Below are 19,651 nucleotides of genomic sequence, written 5' to 3' on the forward strand. Positions count from 1 at the left end.
CACTCATGAGTCTCAGCTCTACGGCTGATGGAGACACTTCTCTGAGAGTTGGACGGGAGTTTTTTGCCCTGGGCATCCAGGACCCCAACGGTGGCTGACTGCGGAGGATAAAAGGTTTGGTGAGTAAGCGTGGATGCCATGTTTCCTCGTAAGGCCTTGGCCTTGTTTCTCTGGTTCTTGGTCTTGTCTTCCTTTGTGGGCCCTGTGTGTTTCTTCAGTGACACATAAACTCCTGCCAGAGCTATAAGGAAGAGACTGCACTTGGTTTGGGCACTTGGTGGCCATAAATTCATGCCAAAGCTGTTTCTGGAGGATGCAGCCCCAGGCATGGAGGAATAGCCATTGAGACTTGGTTTAGAAGGAAGCAGCCCCTGGCATTAAAGGAGGTCACTGAATTTGGTGCCTAGGTTTGAGTGCTCGGTGGCACATAAATTTATGCCAAAGCTGTTTTTGGAGGGTGCAGCCCCAGGCATGGAGGAATAGCCACTGAAACTTGGTCTCAAAGGAAGCAGTTCCTGGCATTAAGGGAGGTCACTGATTTGGGGTGCCTAGGTTTTGGTTATTTGAGCACTCAATGGCAGATAAATTTATGCCAAAGTTGCTTTTGAAGGTTGCAGCCCCAGGCATAGAGGAATAGCCACTGGGGCTTGGTCATCTGGGACTTGGCTTTGATTTTTGGTCTTGTCTTCTTTTGTGTATGGGTCCTGTTTGGTTTCTTTTTCAGTGACAAGTAAACTCCTACTGAAGCTGTAAGCAGGAGACTGCACTTGGTTTGGGCGCTCAGTGGCAGATAAATTTATGCCAAAATTGTTTCTGGAGGGTGCAGCCCCAGGCACACAGGAATAGCCTTTGAGACTTGGTCATCTAAGACTTGGCTTAAATTCTTGGTCTTGTTTTTGTCTGTGGTTTGGTTAAGCTTTTGTTCTGTGTTTTGTTTTGCCCTATTTTGTCTCAAGTTATCTAAAAAAGCATTTTTTTTTTAATGGGAAACAACATAAGTACGAAATCTAAGGAAATTAAAAAAAATAAATCTTTAAATTGCATTTTTAAGCATTGGAAGCAATTTGGGTATAAGCCCATGACACAGAAAAGCTTCAGACAAAATAATCTGGCCTCAATATGAATTAGAGGATGGCCACAAGTCGCCACAAATGGCCAAGCCAGAAATTAATAGAATATGCTATTTTGCAACTAAATTTATTATGTAAGAGAATGAACAAATGAGATAAAATTCAGTATGACAGTGTTTTATGGCTCCGAAAATAAAAAGCTGCAGAGAGAATTTTTCCGGCATGGCATCAGCCAAACCCCTAGTCTCTCCTTGAAATCTCCAGAGCTTCCTGCTCCAGGAGAAATAAAGGAGGGTCCTAGTGCCCAGATGAAAAATAAACACACTGAAGCTTCCAAGGTTCAGGCTAAAGAAATAGTAGCCAAACTTCTAAACCTCAAATGAAAGAGTACCTTGAGTCCCAGGTTAAGGAAATAATAGCCAAGGCCTCTGTGCTCTAGGTTGTGGGACACTTGGAGCTTTCAACTAAGGAACTGCCAACTAGACCACCTGACCCCCAGGATAAAAACAATGTTATTAAGAGCTTAATGCAAGACAAACTGAAAGAAATGGTACAAGAATTACAAACTAAACAAAGGAATGACCAAAGCTATGAGGGTTGTAAGAAACCCCTCCCTGATTCTGCTCAGCCTCATGAAGACGCTGTAGTCAAATCTAGGATCCAGAAGGAGGTACCCTTTTCCTCAGGACAGATGACCACTGCCCCCTCCCCCATTTCCCCAACCCCCTCAGCCAGGGTCTGTGGTTTCTGTATGCGCTTACATATTATAATTAGTTCATATTAGTGAGACCCTGCAATATCCTTCCTTATAAGTCTGTCCCATTTCACTCAATATAGTGCCCTCAAGGTTTCTTCATCAACCCATTTTTTAAGACGATTTTGTTCACACACCATATATTCTGTCCTAAGTAAACAATCGTTGGTTCCCTGTATAGCAACATATTTATGTACTCAGCAACACTGCCACTATCTATATGAGGACATCTCCATTTCTTCCACAAAGGAGGAAGAGTCAAAGAAGGTAGAGGGACAAAAGAAAAAGAAAAAAGAGAGAGAAAGAAAAATGACACCTAGAAAGCAACAAAACGAAAGATTGCATTAAACTAAAGTAGAATAAAGAGTCAGACAACATCAGCAATGCCAGGAGTCCCATACCCTTCTCCTATGTGTCCCCCCACACACATAGGCATTTAGCTTTGGTACATTGCCTTTGTTATATTAAGGAAGCGTAATACAATGTTTCTGTTAATTAGAGTCTCCAGTTTGCATTGATTGTATTTTACCCCCAACTCCACCTTATTTTTAACACCTTCCAATGTTGACATTCATTTGTTCTACCTCACGTAAAAATATATTTGTAACTTTTATTACAATCGTTGAGGACCCTAGTTTTCATTGTTATATAGTCCCAGTCTTCATTTTTCCTCTTTCCTTCTGGTGTCCCACATGGTGCTAACCTTTCTCTTTCAACCACGCTCACAGTCATCTTTGTTCACTGTACTTACATTGCTATGCTACTATCTCCCAAAATTTGTTCCAAACCTCTCACTCCTGTCTTTTCCTTTCTATCTGTAGCGCTCCCTTTAATGTTCCCCATAGAGCAGGTATCTTGTTCACATACTTTGTCATTGTCTGTTTGTCACAGAATATTTTAAGCTCTCCCTCATATCTGATGGACAGTTTTGCCAGATATAGGATTCTTGGTTGGTAGTTTTTCAATTTAAGTATCTTAAATAAATCACCTCACTTCCTTCTTGCCTCCATGGTTTCTATTGAGAAATCTGCACACAGTCTTATCAAGCTTCCTTTGTATGTAATGTATCGCTTTTCTCTTGCTGTTTTAGGATTCTCTTTTTATATTTAACAACCCCTTACTGCCTCCTTATACTTGTTACAATCAAATTAAGGTAGCAGTTGGTCAAGAAAATTGAAGGCCCCTCACAAACTAAATTTGAAAACTGTAGCTTTTGTAACAACACTTACTTCAACAGCAGACCCCCATCTTAGAAGTTGTACAGAGCAATCTGGCAAAATTGATAAAATTGTGATTTATTAACATGAATTATAATGCCCAACCAGTACCTCAATGTGAAAGAATATTTAAAATAAAAAAGAAATTAAAGGTCATATACTGTATTACTTTCACAAAGGTCACACAGTTCTGCAAAAGACTTGTCATATGTACAATTCTATGTATCAACGAGAAAAGCTGAAAGCAATTACATATGCAAAAGAAATGCAGTATTTACAGTTTGTCAGGAGACATTAGAAATTGTATATACATTAAATTGCATTTTGCTTGCAAATAAGCAATAAAACAAAATGAGCCAAGTCCATACCAAACTATGAAAATCTGTATTGCAGTTTTACCTAATATGCTTTCATAGAACTGCCAACAGAAAAAAAAAACAAAAATCCTCATAGCGCCTAACTTAGTTGTGTGCTTTAGTGCTTACGTATAAAATAAAACAGAAAATATTCACTAAATGAATTTAATTGCAACAATAAAATTTTAAGATCATGTAGCATCAACTCTACTGCCAGAAAACAGATGGAATGTTCACTTACAAATTAAGATATATAACACTGGCTTAAAAAAAAAGTCAAAAGCTTTCTTCTGCACTATTAAAGTAGGCTGATTTCATGTTAAATATGAAAAATAAAAGTGTCTCTCTGACCAATTTTCTTGCAATCACATTGCTTACATAGATGCATGGTTTGCAAAGACAAGCACTGCCCCAGTGAGCAAATCCAGTTGCTTTCAGCAAACATTTTTCCGAGTTTGGTCAATACTGAGGGCCAGGGGGCAGCTGTGAGTCCAGTGCTCAGTCCTGCCTATAATCCCATCCTCTCTACCCTTGTCACTTTTACATATGGCTTTCAACTGTTATTTTAAAAATAGTGACCTCATCCTTTTCATTCCTTGTTAGGTGAAGAGACATCTGCAGAAAGTTTCAGAAGTTATCTCCAGGCCCAAGTGCTAAATGTATAGAAGGAGTGGACCTAGAGACAGGTCTCCTTCCCGTGATCTACTCATCTTAGATAATCATGAATATATATGCTTGTATATATGTGTATGTGTGTGTATTCTCATACACATGCATACAGTGGATTGCATTTTCCAGGGGGAAAATAAGTAAAAAATTAAAAATGATATATGTAACGCTGTACACTGAATAATGGCCCCATAATACTAATCATATCTAGGTTTTAATCCTTGGAAATTATGAACATTATTTAACATAGGAGAAAGGTATGTGCACGGCTTGATTAAGTTAAGGATCTTGGGATTAGAGAATTTTACCCTTGATTATGCCACTGGGACCTGTGTGCAATACAGGCACCCTTGAAAGAGGAAGTCAAAGATAGATTTGACTACACAGAAAAGAGAACATTATATAATGGCAACAGCAGACAGATTTCAAATGTCATGTTTGGGCTCTGAAAATGGAGGAAGGGACCAAGAGCCAAGAAATGCTGCTACCAGAAGATGAAAATGACGAGGTCTAAAAATGACAGCTCTACAGGCCAGAAAAGGCAAACAAGTGGATTCTCCCTTTTCTCCTCCAGAGGGAGAGTGGCACTGCTGATTCACTTATTTCAGACCAGAGAAACTGATTTTTCACTTCTGACCTTTGGAATTATAATGGAATAAATTTTCATTGTTGCAGGTGGTGATTTTGATAGTAAGAATAAATGAGGATTCCTTATAACTTCATCCTGTAAAAAATGTATAATATCTGCATTGTTGTCTGCTCTAGAATGCTGCTTCCACATAACTAATTAACACAATATATTATATCCAAATTTTTAAAATAAATATGTTGTTCCTGCCCTGAAGGGGCTGGTCCAGCAAAGAGACCAAGGAAAACAACAGGAACAGAGAGAGACATGAATTTTATTAGAGGAACTTACAGGAGTGAAGCAAGAAGTCAGTAAAGCTGCTCTGATGGAGGCCAGTTCAGAGCTCAGTGTGAAAGCACTCCGTGGTTAAGCAGGAGTCAGCAGGGCCAGTAATACCCGCCCAAAACAAAAGACATTCCAGTGGGTGTGAGAAAAACGGGTCTGTAACATTTAGATTAGCTACATGCTAGGGAGTAACAATCTCAATTTCAGGAACCGAAGGACCTTGGGAAGGTTTAGTTAATACACAGGGAGAAGTGACTATCTGAAGAATCCCTCCCTCTGAGGGAGGCCAGTTATATTTAGGTTAACCACTCTGCATCATGCAGGCTGCTGGGTGCTTAAGTTTCACAGAATTTAAGGGAAAGGCCTGGGCCCTAGGTTCCCACAAGACCCCTGCATGACACCCTGTGGCACTGGGGGATGGCGATGGGGATGGGGATGAGCTCATGCTCCCAGGTGCTTCCCCAGGCACAATCCATGCTTATGATGACTAGTGTTAGGTTCTGACTACCCAACATGAATGGAGCCCAGGAGGGCAAGGACTTTTGTTTGCTTTGTTCACTGAGTTATGCTAAGTGCCTAAAAATGTTTTTGCATATAGTAGACATTTTTTTTACATTTTTCAGTAGAAGACCCCTAAGCTGCACCTTCCCGGATGTCTGAGTGGGATGGGGCTCCTCCGCCAGCCCCTAGTGTTCCCTGCTCTGGCTAAAGCAAGCAGAGGGACTTCCCAGCTGGAATCTCAAACCTTCTTTACAAATGGCAAAACAGGCTTTCACAAGTTCAAAGGGTCAATGAGGAGGATTTAGAAGGTTCTCCATGGGCTGGAGAAAAATACTACATATGAGCTACCCTACCCCTGCCTCTCCAATACCCCTTCCCACTGAGCCAGGCTCTGGGGAAGCACTTTCCCTGGATTATCCACTTAGTTCTTAAAAGAACCTAGAAGTTTGGTCCTCTTGCCATCCCAACATTCAGAGGTGCAAAATAAGACTAGAAGGATAAGTGACATTCCCAAAGCACACAGCTAGGTTGTGGCAAATTCGTCACTGTGCTGTCAAGGGGCAGGCACTTATATTTTGAACCTCAGGTCTAGGACATGGGTGGTGGCAAAAGCTTGGTAAGTTCCCAGGAATTTGTCGATGCAGAAGCTGCCATCAAGGAAGGCAGGCTCCAGGTGCACCACCAGCTTCTCCACATGCCTGCCTTGATTGTCTGCGCTATGTAGATCTTGTCTGTGGTCAGGGCTGACTCATTTTCACACTGGATGTGGGACACAGGAGCGATGATTAGTTGCAGCAAATGGAACCACAAGAAGGTTGGAGGCTGGAGCTCAGACTGGGACTCCCAAAGCCCTCAGTGACTCATAGCAAGAAGTGGGGCATGACAGACTCCAGCACAAAAAGGTTCTCAGCTCCGAGAGAATTTGAGGTGGAGGGATGATTAAAAGTATTAGTCCTTCCAAGTCAGTTTGCTCCCTGCATAACCTTACCAGCCTTCATTGAAAGTCTGGCCTAAGAGTCATCCCAGTGAGTCCTCGTAAATGGTCCCCATTCATGAGATGAGAAAGAGTCAAGTGGCTGCTCCAGGTCACACAGGTCAGAACCCAGAACCAGTCAATGCAAGGACTGTGAAGTCTTCCCTCCATGTGCCATGAGCCCTGGGCTGCGCCTGTAACTAAGACTAGGAGTGATGAGAGTGACAGGACCCAGCAAGATGTCTCATCACAGCCAAGGCATCCATGGCCAGAGAAGCTTAGTGGGTGGATTACTCCACACCCCACCCTAGCACGAATTCCTGAGAATCAGCCATGGAGGAAGAGGCCTGTATCCTCTTCTGTAAAATGTGTTCAGCGTGCTATGGCGGGGTAGGCATGCTAACAGGAAAGTGCAGAGCTGACCAATTGTCAAAATAGCTGTTCAGAGTTGATGTCCAGAGAGGGCTCCCAGCCCCAAAGTCATTTAATCCCCACACCTGGGTCTCAGAGGAATAAAGTGACCTGCCTGACATCCCACAGCTCAGAAGTGGACCTGAGACTGAATCCTAGGCAGGCGGACATTCAGCTGCCTCCATTCATGCAGTCATTCAACAAGCATTTACAGAGAGCTTCCTGGAGAGATGGTCAAGCCCCGTCCATGTCCTCTGGGAGCTTAAAGCTGGGGAGAGGGTAGAGACAGGCATGACAACACGGTCAGTGCTGACACAGAGATGAGATGTTATGGGAACACAGAGAAAAACCCACTTCAGAGGGAGTACAGATCAAGGCAGGTTTCCTGAAGGAGGTGATATTAGGATGAGTCACTGGGAATCATGCAGGTGGTAGGCTGGGCATGGTGGGAAGTGCATGCCTGACAGGGGTGGTGTGACCACAGGTAAGCTAGGTGGGGACCAATAGGACGTGGGTGATGATGGACTATAAGGTGATGGGAAGAAGGCAGTTGACCATGCAAAAAGGACCTGAAGATTAACATGTAGGGGCCCCTTGCAAGTGGGGTTGCCGACAATGTTTATGGGTAATTTTGAATTCTATTAAAATGGTACCTCCCACAAAACTTTGATTTCTCCTGGTAAGATTGGCACCTTTGTTTACACTAAGCTCAGGCCCGATCCTGTCTGGACTCTGGCCATTCTGACACTGCCTGGCTCTGCATGGCCGGCCTCTACCCCCAACCCATCCATGGATCAGCTCTGGCCCCAAGCCCTCAGCACTGTTCTGAAAGGAGGCCTGCATCCTGGTTTGGTTGCAAGGCTTCGTTCTATCACTCACTCAACAAAGGTCTTAAGGCCGCATCTTGGAGTAGGGATTAGGGTTAGTAATAGTTCCCAGGATTTGGGTCCAAGGCTGGGTCTGGAAGAGGTTGGTCACACAGAGGTTGTAGGGTCTGGACCTGGATTCTGGCTGGTGGTGAGGTGGGAGTTCTCTGTTCCACTACCAAGGAATTCTACCAGGAGCTCAGGGCCCCTCCTCCAGAGGCTTTCCCTATTCTCCACATCCCACTTCCACAGCAGAATTACGATATTTAAGGGAGTTTAGGTGACTCCATGTCATAGACAATTTACAGATAAAGTGTCTGTCTAGTCCATACCCTGTACATATTTCCTGTGCCCACACTGGGCCCTGCAGGCACTGCTTGGGAATTTTGAGACAAACCTGTCAGGGGTCTCGCAAAGCACAGGGCCTTCAAACTGCAGGCTATGGGGGTCTGGGCAGTCTCCAAACCTACTGAAAGTGTCTGAAAGTCCACATCATTGTCCACTTTTGTAGCACATTGCCCCCAAGGATGCACCTATAACACACTCATGTGAGATGCATGGACCCTATCTCTGACTAGAGGGGTCCAAGGTACAGGGGGAACCCCAAGCCACATGTGTCCAATTCCTCACTCAGGACCCTGAAGCAGCCTTTGAACTGGGAAAGGTCTAGACTTTCTCTGCTCTCATGTCCCACCTGCTCCCGATGTCAAGCCATCTGTGCTTACACTAGCCACTGCCTTGGTAAGGGCATCTTGGGCAGTTTTTAAGAAAGGAGCATGTGGTAGGTCCCCAATCAGGGCTTTGGACAGCTCACATTTGATTTTGTGCTCTGCCAGGAGTTGGAGATAGCAGCAGCCTGGATTTCAAACACAAGCACTGGGCAAGGGTGGTGAGGGTAGTGTTACTCCAAACCACTGAGCTAAAGTCAACTACCAACAGACAGGTGGATGTGTTCCCATATTTGTGGGGGACTGGGGAAAGTGACTGACCATCAGGACACCAGAATGCATAAGAGTAAGCAGACTCCATCAGCTGGAGGGCACTGCAGGCTTTTATCTGATCTTGTGGGCTAACTACATTCCCAGGATTCCCCCAAAATGATAGCCTGGGGTGTAGGGACCTTCACTCTGGGCACCTGGCACAGGGACGAAACCCACCCTAGTGTAGGAAAGCCCTGAGGTCAGATGCCTCGGTTTCTCCTCTCTATATCAGGGGGTTTAGAGTGGGTGACCACAAGGGTTCCACAGACTCAGGGAGTATCTGTTGACCTTGATCCTCCTTCAATGACCACGGATCTTCAAGGGGCCCTGGACAGCCATTGCCTTGAGGAAAATCAAAGTGTGAAAATCAGTGTTGTGGTTTTCCTACCTGGAGCTGCAGTGCTAGTGCTGCTGATAACCAGGAGGCGGGTGGCCTCTTCTGCCAGCTGGTCCCACTGTGCTTTTCCTGAAGCATCTAGAGCCAGGCAAGGGTCAAACAGAGGCAACAAGTACCTCCTATTATTAGCATACATCTCCTCAATCTGAGCTTGCCAGAGACTGCTCAAGGGACTCCTAGTTTACCTCCTTTATTCTTTCAGCAAAGATGTCCCAAGCACCTAATCTGTACCAAGCTCTGTGTTAGGTACCTGGTGTGGAGCTGAAAACAACCAACATGGCCCATGTTCACCAGGAATTCACACTCTGGAAGGGGAGATGACATGCATGAAAGACAATACTAGTGAAAGAGCAAGAACTATTGTGAGATGTAAGCAGGGTGCAGTGAGGAGGGCTCTGGGACCACTGGGAGGGTCCAGAAAAACACACCAAGGTGACACTAATGCTGTGACCAGAATGACAAGAGGGAGCCAGCCCTGCACAGGTCTAGGAAGTATGTATATGGGAGAAGGCCCAATGGGGACAGAGTCAGAGACAGAGTGAGTTTGGACAGAGAAGAGGTTGGAAAGGGGGCTGGTAAAGGCAGAGCAAGCTTGGGAGGAGAGAATGGGAAGGAGGGAGGAGGCGAGGGCCTGGTCCTGGAGCCCGGAAGGTTGCATGAATTACGGACTGCAAGTGATAAGATTACTGCAAGTCCGGTGGTTTAAAAAACAAAAATTTATTAGGAAGGAATTTCTCCAGACCAGGAATAAGTTTGAATTAGCTAGGAGTCTCTATATCCAGGCCTCTTCAGTGATTGCCTGGGGCTGCAGTCTCAACTGAGGCTCAACTCAGGGAGGACTTGCTTCCACATCAGTCATGGTTTTTGGCAGGTTTCATATCGGGGGGAACTTTGGGAGATAGAGAGACAGAGAGATCATGCGCAAGAGGGAGTGATGACAACAGAAAAACCATGTGCAACCAAATCTAAGGAGTGATGTCCCATCATTTAGTGATATCATCTTGTTCAGAAAGCAGTCACTGGTACAGGACACACTCAGGGGGGATTACACAAGGCTCCCTATACCCAGCAGCAGGGGTCATTGGGAACCAAGGCACAGGCTGCCCACCAGAGGTGGGTAGGAGGCACCTGAGTCTGAGTCTAAATACAATGGGAAGACACCGGAAGGCTCCATGCCATGACGACAACATCTGACTATCATCTAATCTCAGTTTCTTCATGGTACAGGCTGAGACATGGAACCAGAGGGAAAGTGACTTTCCCAAGATCATGCAGCCATACCCAGCCCTGTTTTGAGTTGTATTTGGTGCTAGTCCATCCTCTGCTTGAACTTCATCCATGTCTACATGTGGAGACATGGAAGGTTCCCTGGCTTGATAACTTATACAGGGAAGCCGTTTCCAAGCTCCGGAAGCCTGAAGGCGGGCACCAGGCTGGGAAAAGGCCAAAGCATTGCATGCCTGAAGGCAGGCAGCGTGCTCCTGTCTCCTGCTCCTGCTGTCTCCCGTCTAGCCCCAAAGACATTGTCCCTTGAGAGCAAAGACATGTAATCACACCTTATGGCTTTAGAAAAAATGTACCCTCCCTGAAATACCTGAAAACAGTTACGTAGGAAACTATCTTGTATGCTATAAAAACCTGTAGGAATAAGTAGAATAAAACTTTTCTTTTGCAGGAACACAGAGATGGGGTCGGCTCCCTTCTTTCACATCTACATTTGTGCATAACTACACGTGAAACAACCTATGGGTTTTCCAGTGTTGATCCTACATATACTTGAAGACCCCAGGAAGCAGATGCTAGAATGATCCTCATGGTGTCAGAGAGGACACTGGGGAGGCCTAGACTAGAACTAGAGTTGCTGGGTCTGAACCCAGCTCTGTCTCCTTCAAGGGGGATCCTAGCTGCACCCAGGCTTTCCCCGGTAGCTGTGGGGAGGGATGTGTTGGAATGACTGTGTACAGTTCACAGGATGACATGGGTGAGAAGCATGAACAGTGACAAGTTCAGAGGGGTCTTCGTGGAATTCTTATCTATTAAGTGGACCCATGTAAGGGAACCTAAGGAGGTGACCTCACTTCCTTGGCAAAAGAGCCCAACAGAACATGGAAACCTGGTAATTAGGCCCCCAGATTCCAGACAGCTCCCCACCCTTCTCACTTGGCCAGAGACACTTCACAGAGTAGGATGTTCTCCTGCTGTCTTCTTCGTTTCCAAGGCTGTTGCCTTAGAAAATCCAGGAATGAGACCCTTTTCCAGCACCTCTGATATTGACTCAGCCCTCAGCCACAAAGCCTCTGGTCACTGGCCAGGAGGAACCCAAAGGTAATACAAGGTGGCCCAGGGCCAGCCAATTCAGGATATGCCAACATTGTGATCCTTCCTCAGCAGCCCCACCTCCCAGCCACCTCCCAGTGTGGGAGAGGCATAAGCAGCTGGACTGCCCTGCGCAGGTACAGATGGTTGGGGCTGGCAAGCCAGTGGATCCTTCATGAAGGGCTGGGTGGGAAGATGCATATTAGGATGGCACCCATCAGGACAGTGCTGCCCTGGGCCCTCAGGCTGTCATTTCCTTTCCAAAGGGGCTGGAGATGTGGGCAAACAGCTCTTTCGGCCTGCTCTAGGTCACAGATATGACAAGGGTCACTTTCCCCCATGGCGATGGCAAGGCCACTCCCTGATGCCTCCTGGCCCAGCTGCCAGGCACAGTGTACAGAGCTCCATTCAGGAGGTGGGTGAGGAGCTGGTGGATGGTGTCATCTACACCACATCTCTGATCAAGGTATAGGTTCACTGTGGCCCTGACAAGGGACAGTGGTGGTTCTAGGTGGGAGCAGGTGCTGAGGGGGGTTCCTGAAACAGCAAGGGATGCACAGGGCTGGGATTCCATCCTGGCCACCCCCTGGGCTCCTTCCCAGGACATTCCCATCCCCGGGCCAAGCGGTCTGCTCCCTAAGGAATCTGGACCTCCACTGCTCATTGAAAGTCAGTTGTCACATATTTTGTAGGAACATTTGTATGGTTTTCCCTTCGGGGTAGGCTGAAGGATAGGTCCACTTCAGGTATAGTTGCATTTCCTGCTGTATTTCTGTTTCCACTACCCGCCCCCATGTGCCCATGCAGGAGACTACATGACTGTCCTTCCAGGCCTTCTTCAAACCGCACAGATCCTCACGCCCCAGGGGACACTGCCAGGAAAGGGGTGGTTATGCAAAAGACATGCAGACAGCAATTTTAACAGCTACAACCAATAACTTCCCAAAGCTGCAGCAGCAGCTGAGTTGCCACCAGCTGCCCGTGAAGGTGGCAGCGTCCCTGCATCCTGCCTTGACCTGGCTCTTTTTATTCTTTTTTCATTTTCCCAATCCAGGGTCAGGTGGCAAATAGCATGGTATTGTTACCTCCACCATGAGAAGTGGAGCCCCCTTCAGTTGTTTACCTGCCATGTGGGTCTGAAGTACCTTGATGCTCAGTTCACCTCCTTGGCCCTGTCAGAGGATATCTCTACTAAGAAATCTAATAATGAGGATGCTGACTCCTTCTCTCTATGCTGCTCTCCTATTTTCTGTTCTAATAGTAAAGAACCAGTTATTCCTTCTGATATAGAAGCATATTTAACAGAACTTTCGCCTAAAAACACTCAAGTACAATTTCCAAATGATAAAAAGTGGAAAGGCCTTACTATAATAACTGGGACAGATGATTCATATCCTTCAAGTTCTGTATTAGAAAATTATACTAGAGAAGCTAAACAGTTAAAAGAACAGTGAATATTTTCAAGAAAGCAAAAAGGCCCTCTCAACCTTCTTAGATATGGATAACATGTAATCACCTGTTCCTCTGTGAAAGCAGGAAGAAGAGAGGAGTCTAAGTCTTAAATAATGTAGAAAGGTTGAATACAGTCCTAATCAAGTGTACTTTTATCAATATGATGTAACGGCTAAACTAATCTATAGACTAAAATAAGAAAAACTACATTAACAAGTTAGAGACAAGTAATAGTAATCACTTTTCTAATTTTTATAGAAGTAAAAGTTATATTGCTCTTATAAAAATCATAGCTTAATTAGTAAAAATATTACCAGTAGACTTTTAAAGGCATTCAAGGCTAAATCTGATAACATGGATGTCTTCCTTCGATCTTGAACCGTTCATGCTCATGAAGCAACATTTAATGTAAAAATACAATATGATTTGATTGAATGTAACTCAAAAATGCTATAAATTCTCTGTAACTGAAACAAGGGGAAGCTCTCTGATCTCATGTCCAGCTGCCTCTGGAGGAGCAGGGGCTCCCAGGCTTGTTAATGTATCAACTAATTTTTACATTGTAAACTTGATCCTTTTACTTTAAGTGCTCCTTTTAGTAAAAATGTGTTAAAGGTGAATTCTTGTCTTGAGTGCACTTTACTTTTAAACTATTGTCTGTCCCTACACTCTTGAGTGGGAGGTAACTTGATAAAGCCCAAGCCAATTGAATCACGACCTGATTAGGCTCAGGCCTTTTCTAACAGACATCACAGGATTGAGGTGAGGTGTAAAGAGATGAACCCGTGACAGGTGACAGTCCTACCAGGGTCTTTCTCCTGCCAGGGACACTCCAGGCATCTGCTCCTATGCCGGGTCTGAGGTCCCATAGCCTCAGGTTCTCAAAAACCATGTCAGGCAGAAGAAATAAATATTATTCATTGCATTTAAATGAAAAGGTGACTGTCTGTGTCTCCTCTGTACAAGTCTCCAAATTGGCAGGGAAGGAGACCTGAGCAGACCTTTCCCTCCATATTGGGAGCAGCCCAATCCTCAGGGCTCGTGGAGGGAATATCACACAGACCCAGGGTTGAAGGGTCCTGAGGTCTGATCTGTGAGACCTTGGGCAGCCATTTGATGCTTTCTCATCTCAAGAGTGGGCTCCATTAGTGAGGACTCACTGGGAAGATGCTCTTAATTCAGACTCTCAATTCAGGGAGGACCATTACTACTCAGACAGAGAAAATGACTTTACAGGGCTAATATTTTAATTGAATTCTCACCTCAAATTCTATTTTAAGGCAGAAGACCTTTCCTGCTAGAGGCACACCTGTTCCCACCTCTGTCCTCAAATTGCTGAGGGCTTGGGAGTCTCCAGTCTGTGCAGCAGACCCAGACCCTCCTGGCGGTTCACAGAGCTGCGGATGACCACATGTGCCCCCTGTCCCACCCCAGAAGGGAAATAACTCAGCCCTCCCGAGGGAGACCTTCACTGTACAGATGGTGAAGGCAGATGCTTGGGAGAAGTCAGTGAAGCACCTGGTACCAGGCTTCCTGGAGGGTGACCTCATATACGTTCACATTTTCCTAGCAACATACTGGGTATTCCCAGCAGGTCCTGGACCTCCTGCTCCAAAGGTGAGAGCCCACCCAATCCCTGGGACCTTGAGGGCTCTGCCCCCACTAGCTGTGGATCTCAAGACAGTCACCTCATCCTCAGGCCTGTTTGCTGCTCCAAAAGGTGGGGCAGTGAGAGGTCCAACCTCCTAGGACTACCTGAGATAAACAATTGAAAGTGCTTCCCTGGAGCCTGGCTCAGCAGAAAGGACGGCTGGAGGGGCAGATGTTTCCCCCAGGCAGTATTTTTCTCTTGCCCATGAAGAAGCTCTCAGCCTTACCCCTCATTGATGTCATTTTCTCACTCTGAAGGAGGTTTGAGGTTCCCTTTCAGAAGACCCAGTCCTTTGCATGGACAGGGCACAGATCACTGACAGCTGGCAGGGACCCAGGCCCACCCTATGTCTGGGAAGGCAAAGCTTAGGGCTCATTCTTTCACTCTTCTGGTTTGCTAAAGTTGCCAGAATGCAAAATACCAGAAATGGGTTGGCTGTTTCGATGGATATTTATCAATTACATATTTACTGTTCTACAAAAATGAAAATGTCCAAATTAAGGCATCCAGAGAAAGAAACCTTGACTCTGAAGAAAGGCCACTGGCATCCGGGTTTCCTCTGAGACACGGGAAGGCACATGGTGATGTCTGCTGGCCCTTCTCCCAAAATGTTTCTGGGTTTCTGTGTGTCCTTGCTTGTTCTTTCTGGGGCATTTCTATCTCTCAGCTCTCTCCAAAATGTCTCTGCCTTTTATCCTCTCATAGAGGTTGCCAGTGAAGATGATTAAGACCCACCTTGAAGGAGTGGGAGGTCACATCTCCATGAAATAATCTAATCAAAAGGTCCATACAACAATGGGTCTGCCCTCACAAGTGTCAATTAAAAGAACATAGTCTATCATGGGGTACATAACAGATTCAAACCAGCAAATTCACCAAATATACACTAAGTGTCTACCATGGGCAGGCTCCTTTTTAGGCATTTTGCCTCATTCAGTGAACAACGGGGACCAAAGTCCCTCCCTCCTGTGCTCCATTCGAGTTGGGAATTCAGACAATAACATACAGCAGTGACAACTGACATCAAAGTATGAGATTGCTCAGAGCATTTAAGGTGAAAAAAAATGACAAGGTCAGAATACAGAACATGACAATTAGCTATTAAAGAGAAATACATGAGCAGCTGCAAGACAGAAAGAAAATCAACATGACAACATCATGGATCCTCCAAAAGAAATAAAAGCAGGTAGTAAATATGCCAAATGTTGCAGTGACCAAGAAAATAACATATTGGATTTGCAGTTTCAGAGTTACTATAGTTCCTGTATTCTTTTCCCCACATTTTAATATTTCTGAAATCAAGATGCATCTTACAGTTGATAGGAACAATTGGGTTTAATTTACTTACTCAGATACAAAATTGACAGTCTGTTTAACAAGGGTATCTCAGAAGCCAGGAAACATGGTAGTGATAAGGAAGTGGAACCCCTTTTTGTGAACAATTTGTAGACTATATATTCAAGATTTTGGGTAAACAGAAAATGAGCCAAGATCAGAGACACTCTGTTTCCTTACTTGTTTAGTTTTGTTTTAACATGATAAGCATATTTGGAAGCAAGGACCTCAGAAGGAGCTTTAAAGATTAAGGACAGTCGCCAGAACACAATTAACAGGACAAAAAGGATGTATTCACGAATACAGGTGCCATCATCTAAATATCATTCATGCAGTATTTACTGAACACCTACTCTGGGTAGTCACTGTACGCGCTGTTATACACTCACAGGGAGCGATTAGCTTCGGACTCCTCTCCCACGAAGCAAGAAGAGAATAATTCAAAGTTTAGGGTGGAAAGGAAAATATTACAAGTAATAAACGGGGAAAATGGCACAGCCATTCCAAAGATCTACTGTTATCTTGGCGTGTTATTATAAGACAAAACAAAGAACAGACAAGAAAAGAACTGTCAAACATCTCTCATACTCGAGTTCCAAGACTCGACCCCTACTCGCCCACTTTCGCTCCACATCTCCAAGCGGGTCCGTCTCCCTGCCTCGCGCATCGATGTGGCAGGCGGCGGGCCGAGGCCGCACACCGGGGCAGGAGCTCCCGCCGCCACCCCGGCCGTGCCCGCCCGTCACAGAGACCACCCTCCCGCTTCTGACACACACAGCCCTGCGACCGGGAAGGGACGGAGGGGGCCCGGCAGTCCGCCGGCTCGCAAGCGACAGGAGAAAACACGGCGACAAGAGCGCGCCCGGCGAAGCGGCTCCTGGCCACAGCTTACCTTCAGGCCGCGAGCGCGACAGCCACAAGGAAACTCTAAACGCACCGCCTCTTCAGGCCGCTGGAAGACAGCGCCGCCAGTTCCACCACGTCCCGCCGCGCCGCTTGCGTCCCCGCAATAGACGCACCGCGCACTGCGATTGGTGGGTTCTCAGGCGCGGGGCGGAGCTTCTTCCGTCACACCAGCCCCTCACGGCGCCGAAAGACAGAGACAGCCAACCCCGCCCCCTCCGGGGCGCACTTGGTCGCGCGCTGCGATTGACGCGCGGACGCGGGGCGGGGCTTCTCCCTGAGCGCGGCCCCGGCCCGCAGCTGCGCCCTTCCTCGCGGGCACGGAGCCTGTGGGTCGCGCGCCTCCGGCCCTCCGGCCCCGGGAGCGCGCTGGGCAGGCACTGCGCGGGGTCGTCGGCCCATAAGCGCTGTCCTTCAAACAAAACTCAGACAACAACTGAGCTTAAATAAAAATAAGATGAAAATTCCAGGTACGGTACGAATTCAGCAATTAAGGAATGGTTATAAAATAACCGAGTAAAATAAAATCCAAAGGAGGCTACGAATTCAATAATTAAGGAGTGGTTACTTCAGGAATGATTATGACTGTTAGTAACCGCAAAAAAGAAGGGAAGTTTTAAAAGCAGGGAGATTTCCCTGTGCTGCCTCAGCCTTCCCGCGGTGTCTGCCGTGTCTCTCAGTGTTATGTCGCCACCGCAGCCGCAGCCCAGTCCACTACTTTCTTGCCATCTTTGCTTGGATGAATGAGAGACTCTTCAACCTAAACTTCTGCCAAAGTGGCACCGCCTGGTAGCTCGTGCACAAACCCGGGAATTTTTGTGAACACTTTCGTCTCTCCTATCAAAGTTCACATGTGTAAATGTCTCATCTATTTATTCTCTCTCTTCTGCCACCAGCTATTCCAGGCCAATAGTTTCTCTTGCCCAGATTACTCAGTAGTCTCCTAACTGGTATCCCCAAATCCACTCTTGCCCCTCACCCACCTATTTTCCATACAGATTTCCAGGGATGATGTTTACTATCTCAATATTAGCTCCTCAAGCCTCAGGGCCTAGCATCGCTACTCTGTTTGCCTGAAAGCTTTTCTCTGCCTCCAGTTCCTACTTACCCATCAAACCTGAAACTGACTTCCTTAGTTTCCCTGAACAACCCACCCAGACAACTGAACTTCCCTGTTCTCCATTTTCACAGGGCCCTATGCTACTCTGAAGATGTTATGTGAACCATAGACTGCTAATTATTGTAATCATTTGTTTCGATCTGGCTCCACCAATGTAAAGTAGTACCATTTCTATCTTCTTCACCCTTATATCCCCAGCACGCACCAATGTCTTCCACATACAAAGCACTCTAATATTTGCTACAAATGGAGGAAATGAATGAACTAATAATAATTAGAAATCATTTGCTCAAGGTTGCACAGCTAGTAGGTATTCAGGATTAGAACCCATGTGTGACACCAACCCATCTTTTTACACCATACCAATCACCACATAGCAGAAGGGTGTGTTTAAATGAACTAATAGACATAGCAAAAGTGAATTTCCCTTAAGAAGAATGAGCCAATAGAGGAATGGACTCTTGAATCCTCTCCAGTCTTCCAGTGCTTTTGTAGGACCTCTTAGCCTCATCAAAAAACGTTCAGTGCCAAACACCAAGATAGGGGGAAAGTCCTTTTAACTGGTCTAGTTCTTATTTCTCAGGTATCTTTGGTTTTCACTTTGCTTACAATGATCTTATGGATTCTTTGGAGTGGCCATGGAATCTACCGGGAGGGCAAAGTCTCTCTACACTACCAGGGCAGCTCTGCTTCCATGTTCTAATATAGACAACATTTGATTGAAGAATGATCTGATTTGGGAAGGAATGTTTGAAATCCACTGTTCTGTATTCTTTTCTAGCCGAGCAATGTACTGGCTGCAAAGAAATACATTTAAATATGAAAAAAATGAAACCAAAACATTATTAGAATAAAATATGGGAAAATTCATTTACAATCTTGGAGGAGGGAAGGTCTTTATAGCCATGTGTGCCAGTTTGGATGGTTGCTAACGCTTAGCGATTTGGATGGTTGCTAACGCTTAGAGAGGCTTGGAGATGTAGACAGAAGGACGTTGGGAGATGCATAGCTAAGAAATGCTGACCTAGAGTTTGCTCTGGAGAAGCTAAGAGAGGACAAAACAGCCTAATAGGAGCTGAGAGAGACATTTTGGAGATGGCCTTGAAAGCAGATGCTTGGAGATTTTTGGAGAAGCCAAGCTAAAGACACACAGGAGCTGAGAGAGGAGCTGAAACACAACCCAGGACAGAAACCAGCCCTGTGCCTTCCCAGCTAACAGAGGTTTTCCGGACGCCGTCAGCCATTCTTCAGTTAAGGTATCCTCTTGTTGATGCCTTAGCTTGGACACTTTTATGGCTTTAGAACTGTGAAATTGTAACTTAATAAATCCCCTTTATAAAAGCTGATCCATTTCTGTGTTTTGCGTAACAGTAGCAGTAGCAAATTGGAACACCATGACCCAAAATTCATAATAGAAAATGTTGATAAATTACATAAAAAACTGAATTTCTGCATTGCAAAACCATAATATAAGCAAAGTAAAATGCCAATGGCAAAATGGTAAGAATATTTTCAAACTTTTTTTTATTGTCAAATATAACATAAATACATAGAAGTTGTAAATTTCCAAGTGCAATGTAACAAGTAGTTAGAAAGCAAATTTCAAAAAATATTATAGGTTACAGTTCCACTGTTTATTTCCTTATTGTGCCGGTTTGAGTGTATTGTGTCCCCCAAATGCCATTATCTTTGTGGTCTTGTGTGGGGCAGACGTTTTTGGTGCTGGTTAGATTTGCTTGGAATGTGCCCCACCCAGCTGTGGGCAAT

General features: G+C 45.5%; 1 protein-coding gene across 1 annotated transcript in view; it reads right to left on the reverse strand.

The window, feature by feature from the left end:
• Positions 1–16,855, reverse strand: part of LOC119509220 (zinc finger protein 596-like) — a 69,554-nt gene extending 52,699 nt beyond the window's left edge. The window contains exon 1 of the mRNA XM_037803139.1: positions 16,754–16,855. The gene's annotated coding sequence lies outside the window, so the exon portion shown is untranslated. The remainder of the gene's footprint in view (positions 1–16,753) is intronic.
• Positions 16,856–19,651: the final 2,796 nt, after the last annotated feature.

This window comes from Choloepus didactylus, chromosome 14 (genome assembly GCF_015220235.1).
Source record: "Choloepus didactylus isolate mChoDid1 chromosome 14, mChoDid1.pri, whole genome shotgun sequence".
Classification (NCBI taxonomy): domain Eukaryota; kingdom Metazoa; phylum Chordata; class Mammalia; order Pilosa; family Megalonychidae; genus Choloepus; species Choloepus didactylus.